The 21,463-nt window shown below is 50.9% G+C and overlaps 1 long non-coding RNA gene and 1 pseudogene across 1 annotated transcript in view; both read right to left on the reverse strand.

Annotated features, from left to right (window-relative positions):
• Positions 1-21,015, reverse strand: part of LOC138418095 (uncharacterized) — a 100,153-nt gene extending 79,138 nt beyond the window's left edge. The window contains exon 1 of the long non-coding RNA XR_011248409.1: positions 20,784-21,015. This is a non-coding gene — a long non-coding RNA (uncharacterized lncRNA). The remainder of the gene's footprint in view (positions 1-20,783) is intronic.
• On the reverse strand, positions 10,424-11,679 carry LOC138419439 (UDP-glucuronic acid decarboxylase 1 pseudogene; annotated as a pseudogene).
• Positions 21,016-21,463: the final 448 nt, after the last annotated feature.

Here is a 21,463-nt window from a genome sequence, read left to right on the forward strand (position 1 = left end):
TGCAAGCTGACCTCTGTAGTGTGCGGTGCCCAGTGGTCATGCTGTCCTCGTCTCTCTCCAACCACGTCTGACAGGAGACGAGGCGATCACCGCAGCGGCTGCTGGCACCTGAGACGCCCTGGGACTACACAGGTAAACCAGGGAGCCCGTGTTGTCTCTGGACCAGCAACAGAGGGGATGACATGACACCTCCAGCCAGGAGCCCACGTCCGAATATTCAAAAGTTTCATCATGCGGGTGATGAAGGCGGCCCTCCCAGCCTTCCACGATGAGGTGTGCACGAGGCAAGGCTGGGGGGAGGGGCGTCAGGAAGGAGCACCGGCCCTGTCCTCAATCCAGGGTGAAGAAGAGCTCAGATGTAACAGGGCAGTGATGGCAAGTCCAGTGGGGGGTGTAGCGGAGGGAGGTGGTACTGACCCCACCCACTCTTGGAGCCCCTCCCGGCACGCTCCAGCCCCCAGACATGCCTGCAGCCACGTGGGAGCTCAAGGCCACACCTGCCGACTGCCTAGACCCAAGGACACAAAGCAGGGAAATCATTCCTTTAAAAATGAGATGATGGTTTTTTGAGTTGCTATATTCTCTCGCAACTCCTTTTTGGCGAAGTGTCGGAGTGCAGAAAAACATGAAGTATTTTGACTGAAATAAACGCTTGCATGGAAAACAGAGAGCCCTGGGGAGTATTCTGAGACTTGAAGAACGTCATACTATTTTAAGCAGGTGACAGTAATGTCATCGTCTGAGAGGTTAGGGTGTTTTCTCTAGACTTGCAAGAGAAGAGAGTAAGTTTGCAGCAAATAAAGTCAAGAAACACACTTCCCAGTTGCACGGATCACTCACAGGCTGCCAGGACAGGCGTCCCCCGCCCCCACCCAGATCTCTCCCTTGGAGGGAGCTAACCAGTCCTGTCAGGGAGAGAGCATTTACTGGCTCCAAGCAGAAAACCAAATAAAATACAAACACGCTTTCAAATCACTCTGGTTTTTCCAACTTTCATTACACCACCCGCATCAACACGACTGCAAGCTGTTTGTTAAAAAAAAAAAAAAAAAACTGTCTCAGCATCCACTGTGGTTATTGTGGACCGGGATCTGGGGCAAATCTGGACGGCATATTCCACGTAACCCTGAGCTTAATTTCACGTAACCCTGGGCTTAACTCTTACTCCACGCCATCCTCTCCTCCTTTTCCGTTCCTGCCTTGGTAACACTTAATAGTCAATAGTATCTGGTTGCTACCTACTCGAACGGCAGGCGCTGATGGAAGTCTTTCCTTCTTACACAGCGCTAAAATATACACAGAGTCTTGTGGGAATTTTTCTGGAAGGCCTCGCTAGAACTTTGTCTGCTTCACCCTGTTACAGATCAGGGTTCTTGGCCTTCCCCAATCAATAGAAATTGCTTGGAGTCCAGATAAGAAATTCAGGCAAGGCTTTATTGGGGGCCCTGCTGGAGCAGCAGGGGTGAGAACAAACTCCCGAGGAGGGGCAAACTGGTTCCTTACACAGGGTGAGGGTAGGGGCGTGTCCAGGGGTCAAGTCGGAGGGGTGGCTTTAGGTGTTATGTTCAGAGAGTATGGGCAATACTCTGTTTTTGCTCCCAGCTCTTCAAAAGCGGCAGTTGGGGTTTTTATCTCTTTGTATCTCTTTGTTATTTTTAGCCCCATACAGTTTCTTTGTATTTTGCAGCTAGAGGACAGCTATGTCCAGGTGCAAGGGTTGCAGCACTATATGCAGCGAAGGGGCCCAGGGCCCAGGTCTGCCTCCACCCCATGCTTCTTGACGTCATTCTGTAGGTGAGAACGGCTCCGGGGAGAGGGAGACAAAACGGGTGGCTGTCCCGTTCTCTGTTCTCTTGGGTTCCATGCTGAGGTCAGACACCCCTCCTGCTCCAGGAGCTGGGGAGGGTGAGGATGCGCACATGTCTCCACCCCCGACCTTCTGTGCACAGGTGTAACTTGTCTCACAGGGAGACAGAGCATCCACTCCAGCAGCCATACAGCAGCGCCTAGGGACACCAGGAACCGAGGAGAAGCAAAGGGAGGTGACTGAGTTGGGTCCTGTGCCTCTGAGCTCAGGAACACCCTGAAGATGCTGGGGGACAGGTTGGTAGGAGTCTGGGAGCACTCCTCTACCAGCAAAACGGCTGCTACTGCTGATGCATGAGAACCTGAAATCCTTGAGGCAGGACCAAGCTTGCATGCCCTTGAGGACAACGCAGTCCTCCCCAGGTGAGCACCAGCAATCTCCCTCTTGGGCCACACCCAAGTCCCTGGGCCCCATTCCTACCCAGCCTTCCCAGGCCCATCCCCCCTTGGCTGATGGACCAGTCCCTTAAATGGGTTCAAGTGGATGGGCTGCAACGCTGGAGTCCCTGACGGGGTCATTGTTGAACTGGAAGCCCCTGGGGCTTCTCTGGGATGCAGAGCAGCCCCCACCTCTCGATCAAAGCCCCCCAGGTGGGTGTCCCTCCAGCCTTGGGATGAATCTCTTTCTCTTTTCTGGAGTACCCAGTGACACCATTGACATGACTACAGGAACCATATTATGTGAACTATGAATGCTTCTAACCACTAGGACCTCACTACGTGTGCCCAGGGCTGACTCTAAGAGGGATGGTGGTGGGGAGTGCACGGGGGCGGGGGGGAGGGGGCGGGGGGGGGGGCCCAAGACCCAGCCAGGGCACTACACATTCAGACCTCCGCCTCCTGAGGCAGGAAAGATGGGGCGGGGCCCAAGATAACCTCCTCAGGCGTAGGCATTAGGCAGAAGGCAAAGCTGCCTCCTTGTTTTGCACTTAATGAGGCCCTGAGGAACGGAAGAACAGTATGGAAAACAGACAGCTGAACAAGAAACTGACCGTGAGACACAAAGAGAACAGACTTATGGACAAAGCAGAGCGGGGAGGCAAGGAGCGTGGGACGTATGGAGAGAGTAATATGGAAACTTACATTACCATACGTAAAACAGACAGCTAGCAGGAATTTGCTGTAGGACTCAGGGAACTCACACCCAGGCTCTGAGACAACCTAGAGGCGGGGGATGGGGAGGGAGAAGGGAGGGAGGTTCAAGAGGGAGGGGACTTATCTATGTGTCATGGGGATGATGTGTGATTCTGCCGGATTCATGCTGATGTAAAAAAAGAAGAGAAACTCTGACCGTGAAAACCGTGGAGAAGGCACAGGTTGCTGATGATTCTGTACCACCTTTCATGTGTGGGGCTTCACTAGCAAAGGAGAGTTTGAGGGAAAACAGCTCTTAGAGCAGCGCCTGGCAGCGACTTCAGGAGAAGGGAGCAGAGGACCAGGAGATGAGGCCACCTGGCTCCATCCAGGCCATACCTCTCCTCTCCTTTCAGTGAATGTTCCAACCACGCCACACCTCTCCCCTCCTCTCAATGAATACTCCACCCCTGACCAAAAAGGCCACCCGTTCAAAGGGCTAAAAATAAGATAAAAATAGATGAAAAAACCCTTGCTCACGAGGACCTCACCCTCACTTTTGCCTCCATAAGCTGCTTCATTTTTCTCTTTGTGCCTCAGCCTCAGTGGGTTTTTTTCTTCTTCTTCTTCTTTGCGTTCCTCATCCAAATTCTTCTTGGACAAGTTGAACAAGACCCTGGACTTTTGATAAAGCTTTTCCTCTATCACCCCCAGGAAGCTCATTCTGGGATGACTCTCCCCAAGCGGGTGCAGAGTGGAACTGTTAGACCCTTCCTGTATTTGATTTCTTATTTTTCTTTCTTTTTGCTATGTTTTGAGGGGGTTTGTTGTTGTTCTTTAAAACTGTAGAGGCTGCAGATGCTATCTCTTTTTAAAATATTTATTTATTTGGTTGCACCAGGTCTTAGCTACAGCCTCTTTAGTTGTGGCATGTGGGACTTGGTTCCCTGACCCAGGACTGAACCTGTGCCCCCTGTATTGGGAGCCCTGAGTCTTAGCCACTGAACCACCAGGAAAGTCCCAGTTGGTTGGTTTTAAAAGCGGTGTTTCTGTGGTCTGTATATTTAGAGTCAGACGTAAGTTGTGCGTAAGTTGTAGCTATGTGCATGTCACAAGCTCATGAAGAAAAGGCGCCTGGGAAAGTTTAAAGCAGGTTTTGTCGACCCTGGTCCCATGAACTCTTTGGCTCAGGTGATTCTTTACTGTGTGGAGCTGCTCTGTGCATCGTAGCTACTTAGGCAGCATCCTCAGCCTCTGCCCTCCCAACGCCGGAGCCGTTCATCTCCTAGTTGTGACAATCAAAAACACCTCCAGACAATGTCAAATGTCCCTTGGGGGTGAGGTTCCAGTGGGGGCTGCCAAATGACACCATTTGAGAACCACTGCTCTAAACGTGTGCAGTCAAGACTAGAACCCAGATGGTCTAGAAGCCCTTGTCCTTCCCCTGATGCCCTGGGGGAAGGGCGAGGGCAGGGCTCAGCCTCCAGGCACTCACCCCCAACCCCACTCCCCTGCTATCATCATCCCAGCCTCCACCACCCTGATGCCGCTCAGAGCCCATAACCCCACCCCCACCACAGAAACAGGGTTTTCCTCTGAAGGAAGCTAGCCTTCCAAGGAGCAGTGAAGGAATGAGACAAAGGCATTGATAACCCATCTGCTGTCTTTAAAGCTGGGCCGCACAGTTTCACACAGCATGCCAGGATGACAGGGCTTAGGTGGTAACGACTTCAGGATGCAGTGCCATTCTACTGCTGCTGTGGACTCCCGCTCCCCACCCACGAGGTGGTGAAGGCATCTTCTGCCACACAGCCCAGTCATCAGGCCAGGAGGGGGAACTCGTCAGAGCAGAGTCCATAGGACCCTCCTTGTGCTGTGTGGCCTGGGTCCCAGAGGGGCGCCAGGAAGGTGGACCTGAGACTCACAGTATTCAGTCTAGAGCAGAGGGGAATTTCAGACTCATCTGTGAAAAAAAAAAAAAAATCCAAACCCTGGCCAAGACTTCAGCCCCAAATCTCTCACAAGGTTGTGGGAGCAGCCCCCACCCCCAACCCACACCCTGACCAGCCAGGTGCCCAGGGTAGGCCAACTGTCCTGGTTCCCCCAGAGAACACTCTGCTCCCAGCCCAGAATGCCGCTCATGGCTTTTCTCCCCACGTGGGGCTGTGAGATGGATTTTTATCCCAGTTACTCAGAGCATCCTCCTGGACTGTCTGCAGTCTGAGCTCATGGCTTTGATCAGAAGGGTGAGCTCAGAACCAAATGTGCTGGTGAAGGGAGCAGCCCACCCAGGCCTCTCGGGGGGACACAGTTGGATAGAGACACCAAAGATAAGGACAAGGCAGCCAGCCACCTCCAGGCAGGGACATGAACAGGTACAAGGGACATGAACAGGTACAAGGGCCCTGGGGCAGGGCCGAGAGTTGTGTATTCCAAGTACAGAAGGACGATCCTGTAGCTGGAATAGAGACAGTTGTCCATCACATGAGAACTTGCAGGGCATGGTCAAGGGGAGGTTTTCTTTTAAATGAATCAAAAGTCACTGTAAGGGTTTGAGCAGGTAGGAAGGATGCTCTGTTGTCAAAAAGACCACCTAGGCCCCAATAAGCAAAAAGACTCTGAGTGGGAAAGAGTAGATGCAGGGTGACTGGTGCTCAGGTACCAGGGGAGGCGGAGAGACACGGGCATGATAGGGATGAGCTTGGAGAGCAGGGGCAGGCGGTGAGGGCTTTGCAGAGGAGAGAAGAGTCAAGCACGGCACTGCAGTCTGCCACAGTGATGCTGTATGAAAACCCCTAAACTCAGGGGCTTCAGACAGTAAGCATTTAATTAGTTAACAAATCAGAACTGAGCGATTTAGGCTGAGCTTGGCGGGATGGTTCTTCTGGTCTTAACAATGCTCACTCTGACATCTGGAGGTTGGTTAGCTATTGGCTGGGCAAGCAGGCCAGCTGGCTCTCCTCCTCCAGCAGCCTAGCCCAGGCATGGCCTAATGAGGAAGGCCGAGGCAGAAGTGTGGACGAGTCCTGTCGAAAAACATCTTCATGCCTCTGCTTCTATCTTATTTGTTAACACCCTTTGGTGGGAGCAGATAGAAACAGCAGCACCTTGAAGATAGACAGCAAAGGATAAGGACTAAGGCCACTTCTACAATTGATCTGCCAGGGGTGGCTGTAGGCTGGCCTAACTGAGCTGCTGGAGCTACCGAGAGAAGAATGCACTGGGAGTTTCAAGAATTCTGCTTTGGCTTAGGAGTATGTATGGCAGCTGGTGGCTCAGATGATAAAGAATCTGCCTGCAGTACAGGAGGCCCGCGTTCGACCCCTGGGTCAGGAATATCCCCCGGAAAAGGGAACGGCAACCCACTCTGGTATTCTTGCCTGGAGAATTCCACAGACAGAGGAGCTTGGCGGGCTATAGTTCATGAAGTCGCAAAGAGTCGGACACAGCTGAGCAACTGACTAACACTAAGGGCAGCTGTAAGTTCCCTAAAGCACTCAGTAAGGGCTCATGGGAGCTGCCCAATGCTGACGGGCAATTCTCTCATTTTTAAACAAAAGCCACCAAGCTGGAATTCCAAAACTTCAAGACCACAAAACCTACTGATGAGCCAGCTTGGCAGAGACAGGCCTCCTCCGTCAACTATGTCCACCATTGTGTCTCCTCTGCGGAATGATGGAAAGTCTACCCTGAGAGACTCTGATTTTATGCTGATCGTTAACTAAGAATATTTCTCTCCAGAGATTTATTACATTAATGAGCTCTGAAATTACTCAGAGCAATTAAGTATATTGTTTTGAAACTCTTTAGAAATCATCAAAACACACTGGTTGTTTTTCAGGGAAACATAAATAAGAGATGCAGTTGGTACCCAGACAAACCCAGCCAGCTTGCCTCCCACTGGCTTTGGGAGTCCCTAGCTCCCAGCTCCTAAGGTAGACACATGCCTATCCCACAGAGAGAGACTCTGCCTCCCAAACATAGTGGTAATTTCTTTCTGAAGAAAGGACTGGACTCTGAGTCCAAGTGGCCAGACCTTGGATGGCTCTGCTCCCTGGGGCCAGTATGAGAGCCAGGGCTTGTCCTGCAAACTGCTCCGCACTCACACACAAGAAGCAGAAAGAGCTGAAAGCCACTCATGTGGGTTCAGAAGGCCTCTTGTTCCCATAGCTGAGTGGTTTCTACATCCCTTGCTCACCTAACACAGACCTATAGGAGCCACTGCCCCTCAACTGCCCGTGACACAAATGGGTCTTCAGATGGGGCCCCTGAATTGCACACATGACTCACTCCTCCGTAACAAGTCACCATCATCACAATCACTTTCACAGCCGCTTCCCAGGCCAGATGGAGAAGGGCAGGAGCCAAGAGAAGTCCTCGGGTTTCAAGCTGCCTGACTCACACACAGACCACGCCCCTCACTGGCTGTCTCACGCCAGGACTCTATTAACGCAGCATAGGGCCCAGAACTTGGTCCTCCTAAACACCTTGTAACGATAGTTTAGCAATTTGCCAACATTCTCTCATTTACTTTGTTGTTGCTGTTGGAGTATAATTGCTTTACAACAATTACTTTCTGCTCTACCACAAAGTGAATCAACTACACGCGCTCCCTCTTGCACCTCCCTCTCAGCTCCCCCATCCCAGCCGTCTAGGTCACCACAGAGCACCGAGCTGAGCTCCCTGCGCTTTCCAGCACCTTCCCACTAGCTTTGCATTTTACACATGGCAGTGTGTATATGCCAATCCCAATCTCCTGTTTCATCCCACCCTCTCCTTACCCCACCCCACTCCTTGTCTGAATGTCAGTTCTACACGTCTGCATCCCTATCCCCATCCTGAAAACAGGTTCATCTGCGGAATCTAGAAAAATGTTACAGATGAATCTCTCATTTACTTTTCACAACTATGAGATGGGAGACACTATTTTCCCCTGTTTTACAAATAAGGAAACTGAGACACATGGAAGGGAAGTGTTTTGCCTAAGTCAGCTGTAGGCTTGGAATTTCTATAAATAAACTTGAGGGTCCTCTCCCCACACAGGGAGGCTGTCCTTATATGGACCATGTCGTGGGCTTCTGGTCAATTCAGCCAATGGAAGCCCCCCGAAGAGAGCAGGAGGGTTAGGAAAAGTGGGAGCACTCATTCTCCCAGCTCTCTCCTGGCAGGGATGCTCCTTACTGGTGACCTCCTCTCTGCTCCTCTCTGTTTGCAGGTTCCAGGATGCTCTGTCCCCCAACACTCAGGTCTGGACTTCCCCCTCCCACACCCACAGACTCCTAAGTCCCACCTGCTCCTTTACAAATTGTCCTCTTGTTAAACTCCTCTAATTTGCACCCTGTGAGTGTGCCATCTGTCTCCTGCTGGGCCCAAACTCCCAAGTCTGTATTCTAGGGACTCTGGAGAATTGCGTAGGTTCTGGGCCCCAGAAAACAAGAGTGTTGACACGAGCAAAACAAAATCATCTGTACGTTTTTCACTTTTGAGGCTAAAAGGAAGACCAGGAAGGTCCCAGCTCTCTAAGCCCTTTGACTGGGCTTCCAGCTTCCTGCTGGATGATAGGGGTCAGAGGAGCCCTGTTAGAACCACCAGCACAGACCCTGGGAGGCCATGGACACAGCCAGAGTCCTAGCTACTTAGATAACAGCCCAGGACGGTCCCAGCACCTCCTGTCAGCTCTGCTGTAAGCTCTGTGGTCCAGGAAGAAGGCCAGTACTATGTGCAGAGGATAAGGGGAGACCCAAAACCCCAGATCCGGGGAGCAATCCGCCAGCAAGCTCTTCCTAGAAGCCTACCTGCCAGGAAACTAGCGGACCTTTCAGAACCTCCAAGTCCCAAGTTCAACTGAGTGTGGCCTGCTCACTCTGGGCCCAGGATGGCCAGAGGCCATTGCGTTTAGAAGGGAGGAGGCCTCTCTCTCTTACTCCCCTGCAGACAGACCCCTCCCCACAACACCGAGGGGAAGGCGCTGCCCTGGGGCTTAGAAAGACAGCAATATCCTGAGAGACTGGGGTCCCAGGACAGGGGCGGGAATGGGCTGTTTTCTTTGTGTTTTTGCTACCCTCCCCATCACCCTCTGGTGCCAATCACATCCATCTTCAGGTAAACATAAAATACACATCTGTTAGTTTCTAGCACCATGAAGGGCCCAGATCGAATCCCTTTGCCTACACGGAGCTGGGCAAGGGAGTCCTCACTGAGTCCACTCAGACTTGCTAAGATGCCTCGTGCCGCCATGTCCACCCCGAAAAACGCCATGAAGAGAACAAAACCTTCATAGTCTCACATATACCCACCTGCCTTCTAATGCCTGCAGGCCTGGACACAGCTCACTTTCCAGACATTCCAAATAACAGTCAAAACAAAGAAACTCGCCGGCTTCCCTGGTGGCCCAGTGGTCAAGAGTCCATCTGCCAATGCAGGAGACTCGGGTTCGATCCCTGATCTGGGAAGATCCCATATACCACAGAGGAACTAAGCTCATGCGCCACAACTATTGAGCCTGTGCCCTAGAGCCCATGAGCTTCAGCTACTGAAGCCCAAGTGCCCAGAGCCTGTGCTCCGCAACAAGAGAAGCCACCGCAATGAGCCCTTGCACCAGCACTAGAGCGTAGCCCCCACTCACCGCAGCTAGAGACAAGCACCAACAGCAACGAGGACCCAGCACAGTCAAAAATAAAAGAAAACAATAAAATTATATATTAAAACTTAAAAAAAATACTACAGACTAGCGGGACAATAACAGCCATCAGAGACCATCTGCACCATTATACAGATGGTGCAGACTTTTTCCCAATGTTTTATTCAAATGGTATATTTAACCACTGTTAACCAAGAATATTAACTTCATCCCACCCACCCCACCCCCATATGCAGCACGACATAGTAGTGATTTCAAATATCCTTAATCGTGATAACCAACAAAAACATTTCAAAGTCAAGTTTACAACTAAGAACTAGACCTTGGAGAAATTCTGCATTAGAAGAAACGTCACAAAGCTCTTGAGCAGAATTCTTTTCTCTGCCTGAGAATTAATGAGGTATGCCAACCACCTGATATTACTCCTGGTCTGCTTTTTCTCCTCTATGCATAGAATAGCGTCTCATTTATAAGTACCCACTTCATAAATAAATCGGCATTTTCACCTCATTTAATGTTCCTTTTCAGCTTCACAAAGAAATCAGTAAATAAAACTGTCGACGACAGTCATGACATAGGCTCTCACAGTAAGATAAAAAAAACTTGAAAAAGTGCAGAGATGCATCGACGCTCTTTTACGTAAAAAGATTTTCAAAAGTGCAAGGCAAAATCTGCAGGTTTTTTAGGGTAGTTTTTGGGCACATCCATTTCTTAAAGCAAGCTTCAGTATGAATTCCAGTTTTTTCTTCATAACACCTGTTTTAGTTAGTCTTTCTTTAAAAAAAAAAAAGAATTCCTGGCAAGTGTGAAATAGGGCATCTATGGTCCTGAAAGGTGAGGTTTTCAGTTATGGCTTGCCTGTCCTGTTTTCATCCTTGCTGGCTTTGGTGTGGGGATGTCCTGGTTATTTGCATGGTATTCGAGTTCTGGAAGTAGAAGATGGCTTTGTTTAACCCTTCCTCCAGCGGGACCTCTGGCTCCCACCCCAGCATCAGCTTCGCTTCCTTGATGTCTGGTTTCCTTCTCTGGGGGTCGTCCTGGGTTTCAGAAAGAAACTGAATTTTACTCCCACTGCCAACAGGGTTTTGATGAGCCGAGCAAATTCTAGGATGGTGTGTTCTTCCGGGTTCCCCAGGTTGACGGGACTGCTGACGTTGCTGTCCATGAGCGCCACGAGGCCGTGCACCAGGTCACTGACGTACTGGAAGACCCTCGTCTGTGATCCGGATCTGTACACTGTGAGGGGTTCCCCCTGCAGTGCCTGCAGGATGAAGTTGCTGACCACCCGGCCATCGTTCATGTGCATTCGGGGCCCGAAGATGTTGAAGATCCTGGCTACGTGCACCTCCATGCCCTCCTGCTTCATGGAAGCATAGCACATGATCTCTGTGACTCGCTCCCTTCATTGTAGTAGGCTCAGGGTCCTATGGGATTCACGTGGCCCTTGTAATCCTCAGTTTGTGGGTGGACTTCAGGGTCTCCATACACCTCTGAGGTGAAGGCCAGGAACAGACGAGCCCCAACTTGCTTTGCCAGCCCCAGCATGTTCAGTGTCCCGAAGGTGTTGGTCTTTAGTGTCTGGATGGGGTTGTACATGTAATTGGGAGGGGAGGCAGGAGAGGCCAGGTGGTAGATCTGATCCACTTCAACGTACAGCTGCTCCAACATGTCATGGTTGATCAGCTCAAAGTTTGCTTGGCCAATCCAATGCTCCATGTTCCCTTCCTGCCCATGAAGAAGTTGTCCACCACGGTCACTTCGTGACCATCCATCATGAGCTTGTCCGTGGGGTGGGAACCCACAAAGCCCATGCCCCCAGTTACCAAAATTCTTTTACAGTTCTTTTCTGATAAAAATTTTACTGGCGAGTATTTCTGGGTGAAGCTCTTTTCCAAATCTCTGATTTTCTCCCTTAGTGGTTCAATGATCTCATCAAGCCTGCTCTCAATTCTGAGCTCCCCGTTTTCCTGAATGGACCTCATGTTAATCAAGTTGTCCCAAACAGAGGCCACGTAGGCGAGCAGCGCGATGCACAGCAGCAGCTTCATCCTCCTGCAGCTGACAGGGGATGCGAGGCAAAGCAGCGGCTGGCTCAGCATCCCAGGCCGTGCGCTGTGGCCCCAGATGGTACAGATTTTACAGATGGAAAAAACTGACGTAGCTGGGGGAAAGGGCTCAGACAAAAAGTCTAGATACAAAGACAAGAGGTCCAACCCCCAACCCAGGGCTCCCGGGCTGTTACTCACTGCAGTCTGGCTATATCCATTTCCGTCTCTAAATTGCCCCAGAACCCAAGGAGGAACAATGCCATCTGGCCTCTCAGAATTTGGGGAAAGCTCTCTTTAGCACTGGATGCCTAGTGGCACTGGGCTTTCTTTGAGCTGAGTAATAATCGATGTTTCCTGCCACGGTTGCCTCAAGGCTTATAAGCCAGGGCCAGCTGCAGGCCCCGGGCTGCACACCATTTGATTGCATTGGAAGGGAGGGGGGGGGTTGGTAAATGTAAACGGTGCTGTGCTTAGTCACTCAGTCGTGTCCGACTCTTTGCAACCCTATGGACTGTAGCCCACCAAGCTCCTCTGTCCATGGAATTCTCCAGGAAAGAATATTGGAGAAGGTCGTCATGTCCTTCTCCAGGGGATCTTCCTGACCCAGGGATAGAACCCAGGTCTCCTGCATTGCGGGTGGATTTTTTACCATCTGAGCCACAAGGGAAGCCCGTGTAAGTGGTTGTTCTCCTTAAAAAGTGTCCCTTAAAACTTCCCTAGCAGTCCAGTGGTTCAGAAGTCACCTTGAAATGTAGGGGACACAGGTTTGATCCCTGGACAGGCAACTAAGATCCCACCTGCTGAGAGGCAACTAAACCAGCGCCCCAGAACTACTGAACCTGTGTGCCACAACCAGAGAGAAGCCCAGGCAACCCCCACAGAGAGCCTGCGAGCTGCAATGAAGACTCAGGGCAGCCAAAAATAAATAAATATGCCTATTCTTAAAATTAAAAAAAAAAACGTTAAAACATTCTAAGAAGTTTAGAGCCTAATGTGTAGATTTCAGCTTCTCCCACTTTCTACAAACTCTGTTCTAATTGATCGTAATGGTCTTAGTATCCTTACAGATTAACATAGAATAAAGCAATCCTTGTGAAGTCTCATTGAACCACCACAAAAGAAACCAACCAAAGGGGATGATCGGGGCTTGGCCAAGTGAATCCGGAGGGTAGGACCTCTGGTTATTAGAGTGTTCCTGAGTCCCAGGCTCTGGAAGCACTATTTGGGAGGGAGTTGTTTTTCAGTTTTCAAAATGAGACTTTCATCTGTCAGGGGAATTACAAAATACCAACTCCAAGAGGTTTTCTAAATTCAGAGAGCTCCCGTTGGAAGCACAGCACCAGTTACCACATCCCAAACTCTGAAGAGCTATGAACTTCATCCGTGAACAACGATCAGTGCAGCCAGGCCAGGAGGTGGCGCTACTGAGGAAAATAGGATCTTGACCATCCTCCCACTCACTCCAGTCCTATGGCCAGTTCCCTCGGGGCCACAAAAAACGAAGATTTTCAACAGCATCCATCCCTCTGCCCTATCACCTTCCCTCCCCCACCCCAGCCACACCTCCTCCTTCTAGAAGGTATAACTTTATTGGGAAGGTCCACTGATGGAGCCAAAGAGCTCAAAACAAAACAGGGCCAAGGATCCAAGTGGAGGATGACTCAGACACACATGACCAGTATTGGCTCAAATGATGTGTCCAGTGGAGCCTTTTACTAAAAGGAGCTCACCATGGCGCCACAGGCAGACCCTCAGCCGTGGCCAGGCTCATGGGCACCATGATATGACAGAAATAAAAGTAAATTATATCACTTGTCATCATTAAGAAAAATTTTCATCTCCGTTCTTCATTCGAAAAGCACTATATTTAATGAATGAGTACTGAGTCATGACATGTAAATGACTGAAATATTGGAATTATACTAAGGTCAACTAACGTATTTTTAAACCATGAAATTAAGGGATCTATCCATGCCTGTCGACAGTGCCGCTCTCAGTGACTATGATCTCTGCAAGGCTGCCCCTGGACACTGGGGAATGGTGGACAGTTCTACAAGACGTGGACCAGCTTCTGTGGAAACTCTCCTGTGATCAAATTAAAGAAATCTCGCTGACCTGTTTGCCCAGGTTCTGCAAGCCTCAGAACACTAGACATATCTAACGAAGGCATGGCTGGTCTTGTGCAAGGCAAGCCACATTCCAAAGAGCATCTTGTACGTTTTTATCACTCGTTGGAGAGGGAACAGTGGCTCTTGTGGTTCTTCCAAAATGGTGGCCCCCACAAGCTGTGCATCAGGACAGCAGCTCTTTGTCAGCTGCATTAATCTCCTCTAATTTTCTCTAAGAAAGTTATGATGCCTCAACATCCAAACTCTGCAAAAATTTTGGTAAAAGATGGCAGAGAAATGACAAAAGATGCTAAGGTCCACCAGGAAACCTGAGATGAGAAAAGTTATGGTGAGGAACTATCTTTCCAGGACCAGACACTTTCAAGCTAAAGTGGGTATGTTTTCATTTTTGCACCTTGCCGCCATCTTCAGTGTTTTGGTAAAGTAATTCTCCAAACTTCTTCTGATGAAGGACTCCTTTCCATTCTCGGTCACGAAGCTTGGGTGGGATTTACCCTGGATGCAGCACTTAATTTGGACACTAAGTGCCCTAAGTCCATCAACATGTGACTCTACCCTGACCACAGGAAGTAATGACCTAGTTCTGGCTATGTAGTTGATGAGTATGCATAGATACAAAGCTTTTGATGTCAGAAACATTTGCATTCATGAAAGGAAGTGTTTAGAGCTGTTGGGAGGGAGAGATATTATTGCACTGATGAGGAAGCCCATGCCAAGAGACCCCTTGGTGATATCCCATAATCTGCTGGATCAAACCTTACCTGAAGCAGAATTGATTTGGAATTTTTTGTTTACAAAAACCAAAACATTTTCCTTTTTGTTTAATTTAGCATAAAGTGGGTGATTTTCTTGACAAGCCATATTCCCATAATGTGAAGGTTTATTTCTAGAATCCTGTGTCCTAGAGTGCAGAGAGACTTTTGGACCCCTCCCTTTAACAGCTAAACATGATTGGACACCAAGCAAGCATTCCACAAGAGCTGATAACAACACCAAAGAAAGGCAGCTGTGCTAGTACCAAGGACAAGGAGCCCATGGTTTTCCCAAGAGCTGGTGGCAAGGGCCTATAGCCATTCAGGACTAACCATTCACCCCTAACTGTTTGTGGTTGACCTCTATTCTTGTTCATCAAATCTCAGGCCATCCCAGGTTATAACATTTTGAAATGCTATTGCCTTGAATTGTCCAAATCCATTGCTGACTAAAGCTTCTACCAACCAAGTGTATTAGCTTCTCTGAAATTCTGCTGGAAGTATATGAGGAAGAAACATTTTCAAATGCCCCCACTCAAGTTTTTCATTAAGGGATTGCATAGCTTTCTCTGAATGTGGTCACAGGCTATGAGGCCACCACAGTCTTGTGTGAAGCTAGACTTGCAAAAAGAGGGAGGAGAAAGATGTGTTCAAGAAGCCCAAGTCTCAGCTGAGACTGCAGCCTGGAGGCGGAAAAGAGAGGCAGAGGCAAACTGCACTGTTGTTCTCTGATTCCAGCCCTCAGATCAGGATACAAACTCGGAATTTCAAGCTCTGCCTGCGTAGAAAGGACCTTACATGGCATTTACTCTGACTCCTCCCCAAGCTTTCCTCCAAGTGGTCACATAGCCTGTGCTGAACAACTCTGGTGATGAGAACTCACTCCCCACGTCCTCTGGAGGCAATACCGTTTGGGGTTGATGCACCCTGTTCTGGGTACATTGCCACCTGTCTGAAGTTCTCAGTCCTCTGAGCTGCCCAGCACTCGCGGCTTCCTCTTCCTCTGAAAGCTCTTCAAACACAGAAAGCCAGAACTTATGGTTCCCAGTGTGTGTATATTCTGAGCTGAATATTTCCTATTCCCTCCTCACATAACCCTGGTCCTATGTATCTAAGCCTGTCCCAGTCTTTACTGACCACAATAATTTTCAGTGTGATCTGATCAGCACAGTAGGACAGAGCTCCTTCTCATCACCTCCAATGTTCTTTATACTATACTCCTGTTAATACAACCACAAATGCAGTGTGGCAGGAGAGACATACAGCAAGGTCAGACCAACAGAATTCCCTTCCTCATTTTTCAACGAAGGTAACATACGTCCTTCTATTATATTTCAAAGTGTTGCCAGTGACTATAAAACCCTATTCCTTGCTGTATTCTACTTTTATACCATCCACCGTCCCCAGCATCTTGGGCCGATGAGGGCGTGCGTGGCAAGGTAAGGGCACACCAGCATCCAGGCAGCGGGGGCAGGGGAGTCTTTTCTCAGCTTCTGAGATGAGTGTGTAAGTAAAAGTGAAGGCTACCAAATTGAACCTGATCTATGTAGGCCACCCATTGTTAATTGTCACCCAGCTATTTTGCTGCCACTAGTCACATGGTGGGTGACAGCCACGGACATTGATGGATTCTGACCCGGACTAGAAATCTGGTTTCTAAAGAAGAGAGAGAGGAAAGGCAGAGGAGACAACGAAGTTAGTGCCCAGCGTGAGGGGAAGGGAATGGGAAGAGGGGGTGGCTCTGACAGCTCAAGCTGAGGAGGAAAATTAGAAAAGAAAGCCAGCTTCACCACCATATGTGGCCGGGACAGCTGGAAGAAATATCGCCCAACCCGAGTCCCTGGCCAGGATTGTGATACATGCCTGCGTACGGCTATCAATAACCCTGCATGATTAATGCTAATGATTTATGTTAATTTTGCCATAAGCTTTTTTTGTGCCAGTGTTGAACTTAAGGATGTCAAATCATTCCTTAGGAGGTTGTTAGAGATTTTTAAAAACAAAGTCTAAAATCTGACGCCTGACATTCCATAGATCATGGCCCCAATCGCCTCAACATACTCTGGGAGACGAGGGTCACCATCCCCTGTGTAATTGCCTTTCGTTCAGCAATAAGCCCTTGGAAAAGGATTCCGCATCCTAAGAAGGATGGCTCCTCAGGGCCTCCAGGTTGCCCCTTTTTTGAGCGGGGAGTATGGATTTCAGGGGCTTCCCAGGTGGCGCTAGGGATAAAGAACCTGCCTGCCAGTGTAGGAGACGTAAGAGACACAGGTTCAACCCCTGGGTGGGGAAGGTTCCCTGGAGGAGGACATGGCAGTGCACTCCAGTATTCTTGCCTGGAGAATCCCACGGACAGAGGAGCCTGGAGGGCTACAGTCCACAGTGTAGCAGAGTTGGACACCACTGAAGCAACTTAGTACACGCACATGGATTTCAGAGCTAAGAAGGCAAAGTCCATCCCTGGTTCCCCAGCTGCTGTCCATGCACCACCATTCACTTGGGAAGCCAAGCAGGCAGACAGGCCCAGGGGACCTCTTCGCAGGTGGCAGCCACTGAGCAGTCAGCGTCAGCGGGGCAGGGGGCATGCCCAGCCCATGTTGCAGGAATGCTGGGAGTGCAAACACGGTAACACCGTGGAAGCACTTTGTTCTCTGTGACCTCCCCCCAGCACACCATGTCCTGCTGTCTCCAGGATGCTCGGAGTTCCATTTGCTTCCCTGGGACCCAGGAGTGGGGGCTGGAGGTGCGGGCAGATGTGGCCCTGCAGGTGTCACCTGCCTGCCTCCCTCTGTCTATCCATCAGTCATTGATCCAGGTCCCTTTGGTACCTCCGCTTTTCACTCCCAGACATTGGAAACACTCTGGGAGTGTGGCCAGCCCTGGACAAAATGAACAAGAAAGGTGGGGGCAACTCGAACCACTCAGGCCTGGAAACTTAGCCCTTGAGACTGAACTGCAGAGCATAACGCCCAGGAGTGGGAAAGCTGCCAAAGGAATCGACAAGAGAGTGCCAATGCCAGGCTGGTGCAGAGCCACTGGACATGACAACCATCCAGCAGCACCGTTTCCGTGGTCCAGGGGCTCTGACCTGACACAGTGCCCTGTCTGCCCGAACTCGTCTGTGAAACCTTAGCCCCCTCCCCAGCCCCTCCCCAGCCCCTGCCCCACCAAGACTGGCACCACTCACCCTCTGTAGCCCCGCCTCCAGCCATCAGTGTTCCCCCAAGGGCCCATCCACAGCTCAGGGGACAGTAGCTTCTTCCACCTGGAAACCAGTTACTGCATCAGTGGCTGCCCTGCCTTCAAAATAAAACCCTTCACATTCTCCCCTATTAGAGCCACAATCCAAGCCAGGGCCCAGCTCAACCCCATGCTGTGGGGGAAAATAATTCTTTGGTGTGACGGAGAATAAAGTCCAGATCCTTTCTGTCCCCCCTACCACCCTCTCTTGCTAGAAATTCATTATCTATAGCTTAAAAGCAACAATTTCTATGTGGATTTGTACCAAAAAAGGAAATACTCTCTCTGCTTTCCTGGCTTCCCGTGAAGGGGCTCCACTAAACCAGCTTGGTCTGGGCTGGACGGCGAACACCTGTCACAATGTATGGACCACGCCATTTATCAAATAATCTGCTCCAAGAACAGATAGGCACTATCAGCAATCTGGTATTGATCTGAACAGGCCCCTGCTATTGTTCATCCCTGCATCCCGAATGGCAGCAGGAATTAATGAAAGAAACAAAACAATGCATACCAATCACTCAGCCCCACAACTTTGTTTGCTGCACTCATTAAGTTGCGCCAAGTTTCCTGAAAGCTTGCTTGGGGAACGGTGTTCCCAGGAGGCCAACCCTTTGGACTCCCCAGCTGACTTCTCCTTCTTTCCATCAGCCATGGAGCTGTTGGGTGTTGATGCTCCCAACTCTTTGAAATCTATGGAAGTGGTCATGCTAATAGCATGAGAATCCCACGTGGGTGCAGAAGCAGCTCTCCAGGGTCTGGGCAGGGATGGCCTTTCTCTGACTGTCTTGTGTGGTTGTGTTCAAGCTGCCCTTGTCCAACATGGAGAATGTCTGCCTTCCAGGAGCAAAGACTCAGACTGGGGACAACACCCACAGGGCAGGCTGGGCACCAAGGTAGGAAAAGAGGTCAAAATTCAGCCCCTCCGCTAAGGGAAGACTGTTAAGAGAGATGCCCATCAAGCCTCATCTCTGTCTCCTCAACACACAGAGGCTCTCCTGCCTTACCATCACTGCATCCGCACTGGAGCAGCCTTCAAAAGCCCTTCCCAATCCCTCCAGTCAGACCTGATCTCTCCCTCTGCTCAGCATTCATCATGCTTTCCTTGAGCTGTAACAAATAGTAAACTTTGTGTCTCATCCATCCAACAAATTCAGAAGGAGTAGGGAGCCAGGCAACACAAGCACATCATTGTGAGTCCTGCCTTCGGAAGGCTGGGGACAGATGCAGTCATCTTTGCAGCCCTGTGTAGTGCCCAACATTATCAACAACTGGATGGAAAGGTAGATGGATGGATGAATGGACTGATGGATGGAGCGACTGATGGATGGATGAATGGGTGGACATACTGATGGATGGTCAGGTAGATGGGTGGATGGATGGACAGACAGGTGGGTGGATGGATGAAGTGAGGCTTCAGGATGATGGGTAGATGGAGGGATGCATCTGAGCCAAGTAAGACAAGAACTCCGGTGTACCAGTCCCTTGGCAAGAGCCCAGAGTGATGGCATCCTGGTGATGACCAACACTGTGGATTTCACTATTTTTCTCAAAGTATCTGCTCACTCTCTACCCATAGAGCCTGGGAGCTTTCTTTCCCTGATGGAGCAAAGAGACTGAGGCTCAGAGAGGATGAGTAATTTGCCTTGGATCACACAGAGTCAGGCTTCAGACAGCAGATCTCCTGAAAGGAAAGAAACTTGCTCACTGGTCAATAGCATACTCCTGATCCTCTCTGACTCCCCAGTCAGGAAGTCTCCAAGGCCAAGGTGGGACCCAACCACCACCCCAGACCAGCTAAGCCAGCAACTGCTACACCTCAGCACACCACATCCCTGTTCCCCTCGAAGGGCTCCTACAGGGCTGGTTTGACTTCCAGGGTGGCGGGGTTTGGGGAGCTGTCTGTGTGTCCCTCAGGCAGCAAACACGACAGCCTTCCCTCTTCAGAGGCCTCATGCTGTTAAAGAAGCCTCACGAGAAAAACCACCAAGAAGCGAGGTTTCTGCTCAGCTCCAGGCTTATCAGGAACAGCGGTTCACCCCGGATTCAGAAGATGAAGCTAAAACACTCCGTGCTGCTGACCAAGGCCTCGCTCAGCTGAACAGAGCCTCTGGGGGTGGCGAGAGACAGTTTCAGTCTGGAAAAGCTCCAACCAAGGGGTCCGGCCAGGCCAGCCAGGCATGCGACATGCACGTCTCTGAGGACAGACAGCAAGGCTCCACCCAGGCAGGGCACGGGAAGGTCGATCCAGGTGTGGGGTCCCTTCCCCCTTCACCCCTGTCCTGAGACTCCCTACGGCATCACCTGGACATGGGACCCTCCTCAAGGGCCACGTCACATGTCTGCAGAGCAGGGAGGGAAGGGCGGCGACAGCTCCTGCTTCCAGCTAAGGAAGACAAGTGTGGATGATGAGGCTGGCCGAGCACTTGGAGGGGAAGAGATCGGAAAGGGGAGGGAATCAGAGAGTGACAGGAAAACAAAGCAAGCCCTGTTTCCTGTCCTTAGGGACCCCAGAATAGAGCAGGAAAGGAGAGCCGTAAGCAAAGCCATAAGCCGAACCGCAGGTCCACGCTCAGAAGCATCTTTTCTTCTGGAATTCCAGGGATGTCAGAATGCTAGGTAAGATTCCCCAAACCCCTCCTTCATAAACCTCCAAATATCTCGTGAGGGAGGATCAGAAGGCAGAGCAGGGGCCTCGCAAGAGAGGGTGCCACACACGCACAGAAACGGAGAATGGTGTTTGGGGAAAAGATGATGACCGTTTCCAAGGAGTCCCAGAGCACTCCAAGGGTGCATGCGTGGGAAGGGCCGTGGCATGAGGTCCAGACTCGGGGGACATATCCCGTGTCTCAGGGCATCGGGGCTCTCGCCGCCAGGACCCTCTCTGAGTCCACCTCTAAGGCAGTGGGAGCTGGCAAGGGGAGAGCCTACAGCCAGAGTGCTGCTCAGTGTTCTGGAGAAAGACAGTGGGCCAGGCCCCATGCTGTCATCAGCGGCTGAGGGCCGCTACCATCCTGGCCACGCAGCCACTTACGTCAGCTGTGGAAGCAGAGGCCATGGAGACGGGACAGGCCACCGTGCTCCGGGACTCCACCCGGACGCTGCGGGCTCATCGTCGGACTCTCCTATCCATCGGCCCAGCTGACAGCTCTGCCGGCCCCACTGCCCACACGCGCAGGGCCAGCCCCTCCGGCATCCACATGGGCCCCTAGGACAGGAGTCGCTGTCCCTGCAACCTGCCACCCGGACACCCTGGGCCTCGGTCCAGCTGCCCTCTCGCTCCAGGTCAATTGCAAAAAAGCTGACAGAGCAGCAGAGTCGGACTTGGCGGCACCCGAGAGGTGGCGCTGGTGGCCCCGAGGCTGGCTGGGTGAGCCTGGAGCCGCTGTGCCCGCACATTACAGCTGTCTCTCTCTGTAACAGGATATTGCTTTTCAGATGGGTTCTGTTTGCTGCCTGCAGCCCGGGATACTTGCCCGGTATCCAAGCAGGATACTGCTCGGTGGGATCTTCTCAGGACCTTGAATACCACCCGCCCGCCTCTCCACAGGCAGACATCACCTCTCACCTTGGAAATGAGCTGCCCCTTGTTCCACGCACCCACCCTGGAAGGGCCAATCTCTCTCACCCTCCCTTCTCTTTCCTCGCTTTCTAAAGCCAGCAGCGCATCAGCACGTGCCTTCCCAGGAAAGTAGCTGCTTATACTGATGTAGA

Source organism: Ovis canadensis, chromosome 14 (genome assembly GCF_042477335.2).
Source record: "Ovis canadensis isolate MfBH-ARS-UI-01 breed Bighorn chromosome 14, ARS-UI_OviCan_v2, whole genome shotgun sequence".
Classification (NCBI taxonomy): domain Eukaryota; kingdom Metazoa; phylum Chordata; class Mammalia; order Artiodactyla; family Bovidae; genus Ovis; species Ovis canadensis.